The 8,339-nt window shown below is 39.9% G+C and overlaps 1 protein-coding gene across 10 annotated transcripts in view; it reads left to right on the top strand.

Annotated features, from left to right (window-relative positions):
- Nucleotides 1-2,765: 2,765 nt before the first annotated feature.
- The window catches only part of BLTP1 (bridge-like lipid transfer protein family member 1), a 215,204-nt gene continuing 209,630 nt past the window's right edge, over nucleotides 2,766-8,339 (top strand). For 8 of the 10 annotated variants that reach the window (XM_058721464.1, XM_058721470.1, XM_058721463.1 and 5 more), the window contains exons 1-2: nucleotides 2,767-3,016; nucleotides 4,470-4,550. The gene's annotated coding sequence lies outside the window, so the exon portion shown is untranslated. Of the gene's footprint in view, nucleotides 3,017-4,469; nucleotides 4,551-4,860; nucleotides 4,920-8,339 lie in introns of all 10 variants that reach the window. The other 2 variants (XM_058721462.1, XM_058721471.1) reach the window with 2 other exon arrangements.

Raw genomic sequence — 8,339 nt, 5'->3', positions numbered from 1 at the left:
GTGTGTTTATAAGATAATTTACAGCTTTGGGGCTGTTTACTTATTACTTTTCATAGGTACATACATATTTTTTGCTATTCACCTTTTTTAAGTTTATTTTCAGAGAGAGAGGGAGGGAGGAAGGGGGAGGGACAGAGAGAAAGGGAGAGAGAGAATCCTAAGCAGTCTCTATGCTGTAGGCTCAAAGCCCCCGTGGGGCTGTAACGCAGGAACCATGAGATCATGACCTGAGCTGAAATCAAGAGTTGGATGCTTAACCGACTGAGCCACCCCATGCTCTTCATCTTTTTTATAATATACATAGCAGATCATCTCCTACCAGTGCATTTGTAGCTACCACATTTCTTTTTGCAACTCTATGGATGTTCCATAATTTTTCAACTAGTCTTCTAGAATTGAACATCTTTAGGTTGTTAATTTTTTTTATTTTTATGAATGATGTAGCAATGGATAGCTTGTACATTTTGGTCATGTGTGAAGATATCTGTATGATTCATTTCTAGAAGTGGAATAGCTGGGTTGAAACATATGGGCACTGACAGCTCAAGTTTATACATGAAGACATTGTGGTTTTAAGAAATTCTTAAATGATAGAGAAATAAAAACCTGAATTAAATTAAACATTCAAGCAACTTTAACATATTGAATTTGGTGGCAGTAAATTTCCTTTATGTGTTAAAATACAGATAACATGCTGCTTTAACACTGTTTTAAAATTATCTGTAAAGTAGTTGTGGTTTTACATTATTGTATGTTGATGTTCTACAATTCATAAGTTTTTTTTAACTTGGATCTAGTATAGCCTAGTGAAAGATAATAGGTGTTTGACTTAGACTCACTTGAGTTCAAGCTTTGGTTCCACTTTCTAGTTTGTGTGACCTTGGACAAGTTATTTAAGTTTTCTAAACTTCCTTATCCACAAGTGGTATTTACATTATGGGCTTGTGCAAATCAAATGAAATAGTGCATATAAGGCATTATTAGCCAAGTGCCTGGCACTTAGCATATTGTTAATTTTTAAAAATTTTCTTAACATGTATTTAGTTTTTGAAGCACATTTTATTTTACTCTACTGTAAAACATTTCATGATGAAAATATCAACGTAAATAGAAAGCAACTAAATTTGGATAATTTGGTGGCTGGCTACACCTGTGGATTGTTTTGAACGTAATCCCTCTCATCCTTAAATAATCCTTCCATTGTGCCTGAAACTACACCATTAGAGATTTATTCTGTTCAATCTCCATTTCTTTTCCCCTCTTCCCTCTTAGCTTCAGGGCAATTTAGTTCACTTTTTGAAACTGAACCACATCTAGGTAATTTCTAGTCCAGAGAATTTGTACTGGGACAGTTTCGCTCTTGGGCAAAGTAGGTAGTTTGGCTGTGACAAATTTTAATTCATGTGCGGTTCCTGGTGCCTTATTAGAGAACAAAGCTTGAGAATGATTGGGATTCTTACAGACTTTGAAAGACAGTTGAAATTAATGTCTTTGTAGAAGAGGAGAAATAAACTCTAAAGAGGTAATTCAAATAAGGGTGGTAGGAGTGTCGTGGCAGCAGGTGGAAGCAACTAAGATAGTATATGTTTTTCTCTTTTTGGCTTCTAGCCAGCCTTTTAAATCATTTCTGCCAGGGCCTCTATTTCCTTACATGCAATAAAAGTATCTTATATGCAATATGGTATCTCACATGTTTAACCTTTTCTGGCTTTATTTTATATTTGGTTTCACATCTGTTCCTTTTCAGGTAAGAGTGAAACTCCCACTTGAAAACCTTAGGAGATAGGGTACTTCAGCTCAGGAAGGAAGTCAGAACTAGAGTTTTAGACATTTAGAACTTGAGGCAGTATACAGTATACAGTAGTGCTTAATAGCATGAACTTTTGGAGCCACACTGCTTGGGTTGAAAACCTCGCTTTCCAAGCTATTTAATCTCTTCATACCTTCATATTTATGGTACAGTTTGGCAAGTTATTTAACCTTTCTGTACCCTAGTTTTTAATTTGTGAAATGAGGATAGAAGGGATAATGAGTATTTACCTTGCAGGGTTTGGGGAGGGTTAAATGAATCAATAAATATAAAATCTTAGAACAGCTCCTGGCCCATGCTTAACATTATGTTTGCTATTGCTAGCGTATCACTGTGCGCACTTCTAGTTGTCTTCTGTGCATATTCCACATCTGTCCCAAGCACTCAGAAAGCTTGCATAGAGCTAAGACGGCTTTCCACTTTCCTCTTCTTATCACAATTCGTACATAAGAAGTGTGCAATATATCTGAGATAATTCTCCAACTCTAGAAAGTCATTTGCCTTGGTTCACCCGCTAAATAATATTAAGAGTCTGTTTAAAAATGGTGAGCATCAAACCACTTTTCATTAATATAATAACAGACTCAATTGAGTCAATGTAGTTTCATTTCATACAATCAAGCACCTTATATTGATAAGGTCATAAAAATATTATTCTCTATTCCAAGAGGATTCATTTCACTTCATAGCACCGGTTTGATTGTCCTTTTTGTTAACGTCCTGGTCTTATCCGCGCTTCTCGGTCTCCTGGACTCAGGAAGGCCATTCATTGACCTCTCCCGTGGCTAAGTAGGGAGCGATTTTTCCAAACCCGCCCCGGACCTCCGCCAAGCGGCCCAGGCTCCACCCACAATGCGGGGACAGGGGAAGAGGAGGAGAGAAAAGGGGTGGGGCGCTGCAGATTCCTGGATGGGGCTTGGGTGGCGTGCCGGCGCCGTGACGTCTGACGCTACCAGTTGACGCAGCCGCAGCGACGCCTGGCTCTAGCTGGGACCCCTCCCATCCTTCTCCGCCCCTCTCTGTGTTAGTGGCTAGGGGCCCCCGGCCGGACCTAAAGCAGCTGGCCGGGGTGGCGGGGCTAGAGGGTGTGGGCGCGGGCAGAGCTTCCCCGGCCCGGGCCGGCTCGGCGCTGCTGCCGCTGCCCGAGGCCTTTAGCGTCCCTCGAAGAGGCCGGTGCGGTTCCAGGCCGCCCCGGCGCTCGCCCAGGTGAGGGGACGGGTCGGACTGGGCAGGGTTGGGTGAGCAGTTTTCCATCATCTCTGGAACTCAGCCAGGTCAGAGTCTGGAGGTTTGGCTTCTTCGCCGCTGTTGCGGCGTCGACTCGTTTCCTAGTTTGCTATTCTTACCTGCAGCACCGGGACCTGTAGACCGGGTGTAGAAGGTCAATGGGAAGGCCTGGAAGAGCCATTACAGTCGATGGTTGGGGGCGCCGACGCCGGAGCGGCCTCTGTGGATGGTGATAAGACGGGTGGGCGGCGCCCACTTGGTGTGTGGACTCCGCGGGCGGGAAGGACAAGCGCACCTGCAGGGTCCGGCTTTAGCCTTGCTGGGAGCCCTTGGCTGCGGCAGACCCCGAACTGCTTAACGTAGGGTCTACTGACCGATGGCGGTGGAGCCTTAGAACCTTCCGCCTTCCCAATCCAGGCGGGACGTGTGTTTATTGTGAGTTGGTGCTTGCTGAGTCTACACTATTGAAGAGTACATTTCAGCGGAAACAATATCTTACGGTCAAAGGAAGGTGAAGGGAAGTTGATTTTCCTTCTGCAGAGTATATTTTCTCCCCTCCTCCACACCTAACTCCCACCCCCATTGACCTTAGTTTTGACAGTAGACAGTTAGGGACGTTTGTTAAATGGAAAGAATTCTTGTAAATTTCCTCTGTAAGAAAATCATGTTTTTGTAACTGCCCAAGCGTGTACGTTTCAACTGGTTTCATGTTACTGCTTTCACCCTGTGTATGGCATTGAAGCTGATTTATTCTAAGTTAACCATAAACATTTAATATGAAAATAGATGAATTAACCAGAATATTCATTTTACATAATTGTTAAGTAAGACATATTTTATGTGCATGTTATCTCATTTAATCATCATAACGATCCTATCACGTTAGGTCTGTTATTACTCTCATTTTATAGATGAACTAAACCGTGCAGCCCTAAAAATCACCTTGTACAAAGTAGAGATGTGATTTAAACCAGGTAATCTGACTCCAGTTTAAGGTCCCATAATCAGTATGCTTTATCATCTCCCAAGTATCTGAACAGTTTGCAAAGTGATTTTCATTTGATAAAAAGTGTGCCAGGTGGTTGGAATAGGAAGGAAACTGAGGCACCATTCCTCCCAGCAGAGAACCAACAGTTTGAGAGGACAACTTTTTTAAGGCCACACTGAGTATGTTTTAAACATAGGATTTGACTTCTGGAACCTTGTTCTAAAAGCTTTAGAACACTGTAATTTGGAAACCGTGGTCTTATTCTAGTTTAGAAGTATTTCTTGTCTGGAAACTTTAAAGAAGGAAATGTGATATTGGAGTAACATTAAACACTTTCTTTGTGTGTGCATTCACACTCATGCAATCAAATAATTTATTCTGAAATGGTGCAAATGTTGATAAAGCCAAACTATCTTCTATAATTGGTTAAAATGTTCTTTTCAGGTTTGTTAAGATGAAACGCTGCAGGTGGGCCTTCTGAAGACAAGGAGAAAGAAAACACTGCAGACTCTGGAAAAAAATTGAGTAAATATTTTGGCCAAGTTTTTAAAAAAATAATTTCCAATTAAAGCTGAGATAGACGAAATCTGACTTTCTGTTTCAGTTGTGTTTTAAGCTGCTTGAATGGTCATAGAGTGAAGGTTGGGGCAGTATATAACATGACCTGCCATTCATCTTACCTCACTTTTGAATTGTTGATATCTGATTGACAATTAAGTTGTGTGCTTAGCTTGTGTATTGGGAGGAGAAAGCCAAGGGAAGCTTTGGCTTAATTCTCTATCAAGTGTTAACATTTTTTTCTTTCTTTTTCTTGCTCATGCCCATGTTATAAAAGGCTTTAAAAATAAATGAAGAAAATTAGTTGACTTTGGTTTGTTCTTCACAGGATACTAGGTATGTTGAAGTCAAGTATATTTTATATTATGAGTTCTATGGAGATTAGTAGAAGACAGTTAAACACGATGAAGAAATATTTAATTCATTTCATCAATATTTATTGAGTACCATATTTCAGGCATTATTTCAGGCTTTTAGTATTAGTGTTCATCATGGCCCTTGAGAATACTAGAGTAGTGAATTTTGCCTGGAAGGTAATATTTTTGTGAAATATCGTACATTTTTTTATTTCTATGTGCAAAGATGTTTTTGGTTTATATAAAAGACTAGAAAACAGCACTGCCCATATGGTAAATGTTTGTATTTATAATAAATCTTTCATAATTTTAGTTAATAAAGGAAGGTACTCTACTAGTGTTACTCTAAGGTACAGTGGGATACTGGGATTCTTCTAGACTTCATTTCATCATATTTTTTTTCATGTTAAAGATAATGATAGAATTTCAAAAATTTCTTGAGAGGTTAAGAAAATTAACTCTTTAATATGAGAAAATTTCAGGCAGTTTATATATAACGAATAGAAGTGACATGGTCAGGCAACAGTCTGGTGATGAGTTGGAGGGTGATGAGTTTGGCAGAGTGGTGATCATAAGAGGCATTGTAATAATTCAGGTGGCAAATGAGAACCAGAAGTACAGAGATGCAAATGGGAATTAAAGATGGAGATGGATTAGATAGATGCAAAGGAGATGTATTGAGTAGGATTTTGGGCTTGAGAGAAAGTCGAGTCTGGGCAATTTTTAGCTACTGTCATATGCAAGCACATAATAAGTGTATAATAAACATTTGAAGGACAAAGTAACTGATGTCTGATATCTGGCTTGAGAAACTGAGTGGATTCTGGGACCATTTACTGAGGCAGTATAGGAAGAACAACAGATTGGGGAACATGGTTGTGGGGCTGTTGTTATGAGGCATCTGTGACTTGCAAGAAATGTCATTAGGAAGCTGGATATAGATCTTAGTTAAGAAGACCCTGCTGGGGATATAAAATTTGGAGTCTGCTCCAAATTAGCAGCTAGATTGGAGTCTGCTCCATCTAGCAATGTGACTAGATGAGATCACTCAGGGAAAAAATGCAGAGTAAAAGAAAAGAAATGCGGATAGGGAAGACTAATAAATCCCTATCCTAGAAGGAAGACACACCTCAAAGGAGATGAATGAATGGATAAGGAAGCAGGAGAATCACAGAAGTCAGTGGAAGAACTGAGTTTGGAGAAAAGGAGTGAGTATTAAACACCTTTGAGATATCAGATAAAATGAGGACAAAGAAAGTATCTATCAGACATGTCAAGAAGTTGTTGGGGCACCTGGGTGGCTCAGTTGGTTAAGCATCTGACTTTGGCTCAGGTCATGATCTCTGCATCAGGCTCTGCTAGCAGCTCGGAGCCTGGAGCCTGCTTTAGATTATGTGTCCCTCTCTCCCTCTGCCCCTCCCCCGCTCATATTTTCTCTCTCTTTCTCTCTCTCTCTTTCTCTCTCAATCTCTTTCAAGAATAAATAAATGTTAAAAAAAAATTTTTTTTTTTTTTTAAATTTTTTTTTCAACGTTTTTTATTTATTTTTGGGACAGAGAGAGACAGAGCATGAATGGGGGAGGGGCAGAGAGAGAGGGAGACACAGAATCGGAAACAGGCTCCAGGCTCCGAGCCATCAGCCCAGAGCCTGACGCGGGGCTCGAACTCACGGACCACGAGATCGTGACCTGGCTGAAGTCGGATGCTTAACCGACTGCGCCACCCAGGCGCCCCAAAAAAAAAAATTTTAAAAAAGTTGTTGACCTGAGCAAGAGCGATTATATGGATGGAGCCAGTTCACAGTGGTAAGAGATAAGGAAATTGAAATAGGTACTGTCATTTACCTATTTCAGAAAGTTTGATTCTAAATTGAATAGAGAGGGGATCACTAGATATATGAGTTTGAGAGTTTTTGTTTTTTAAAGGTATGAGTGATATGATTTATAATCTTTATTTGCTGAGGATAAAAAAACATCAAAAATAAAATTTGAAGATAGAGGAGGGAGGGACAATAATTAGTGAAGCAAGGTCACTGACTAAGCTGGAAGGGATGGAAAATGAGGATGCAGGTCAAGGGTGCTTTAGATAGACTTCTGAGACAGGAGTTAAGGAGATGGTGATGATTACGGATACAGATGAATATGTAGAGGCAGGGTAGGGGTTGCTCCACAGAGTCCATGCAGGAGACTCTCACTTAAAGTAGAGAGAGGAAATGGTTCATTCATGGGATTGGTAATCTTCTTGGTGTGTTATTGCTGATTCCTCATCTTTTGGTAAGTTGGAGGAGAGTAGAGTGCATTAGTTTAGCTTAACATGACTGGTATGAACTATCAGAGTAGAGATAACTTGTAGTTATCTTGCAAAATTACTTTTCACATACTTTGTATTAGTTATCTATTGCTGAGTAACAAATTATACCTGAACTTAGTGGTTTAAAATATTTAGTATCTTAGTTTCTGTGAGTCTGGATTTGGAAGTGCCTAAACTCAGTCCTTCTGGTTTAGGGTCTGTCATGAGGTTGCAGCCAAAATCTTGGCAGGAACTTCAGTCATCTCAACTGGCAGAAGGATTTGCTTCCATGATGGCACACATACATGTCTGTCGGCTAGAGGCCTCAAAGCCTCACCATGCCGATCTGTCTAGGGCTTTTTAAATGTCCTAACAAGGCATCTGGCTTCCCCTGGGACAGATGATCCAAGAGAGAACAAGGAGGAAGCTGTGATGCCAGTTTTGACTTAGTTACACACCATTGCTTCTGACATACTCTTTTACAGCTAGCTGTATCACTAAGTCCAGCCCACACCTGAGAGGGGAATTAAGTTCTACCTCTTGAAGGGAGGAATGTTAAAGAGTTTTTGGACATTTTAAAACTACCATACATTTTATCAATTGTCAAGTTCTTTGGGGGCAAAAAAGCTCTTTAAAAGTCAGTGAATAATAGCCTTTATGATCAGGTGAGAGAGAGGTTCTAGAGGAGTGGGAGGTGGTTAAGTTAGATTTGGTTCGCTTTATAATTTGGCCTTTTTTGCTGCTAATCAGGCTGCACAACTTGTGTTACCACTCAGGGTTATTTAAAAAAAGTGCTTGTTGACCCTTGACTTAATAGAGAATCATTTTAGGTTAAAAAAAAATGCCATAGTGGGCAAAATATGAATTTTTTATGCCAAAATTTGAATTTTGTAGCATTCATATTAGCTTCTAAATGTAGAGGTGGGAGGAAGGATCTCATTTTTCATATAACGAAACTTAGAACTAAGAGATAATTACTGGGAACTTAGCTGTGTTTGTGCTTAGCTTCTCAGTGCCATAGTTTTCTCGTCTTTAAAATGGGGAATTGTTAATGAGTAGTTATTTGTGACAATTAGATGAGTAAATACACATAAAGTGTTTAGCACTGTGT

The sequence above is a fragment of the Neofelis nebulosa genome, chromosome 3 (assembly GCF_028018385.1).
Source record: "Neofelis nebulosa isolate mNeoNeb1 chromosome 3, mNeoNeb1.pri, whole genome shotgun sequence".
Taxonomy (NCBI): domain Eukaryota; kingdom Metazoa; phylum Chordata; class Mammalia; order Carnivora; family Felidae; genus Neofelis; species Neofelis nebulosa.
Note: the sequence above shows the minus strand (reverse complement) of the source record. Positions and strands in the feature narration are given on the sequence as shown.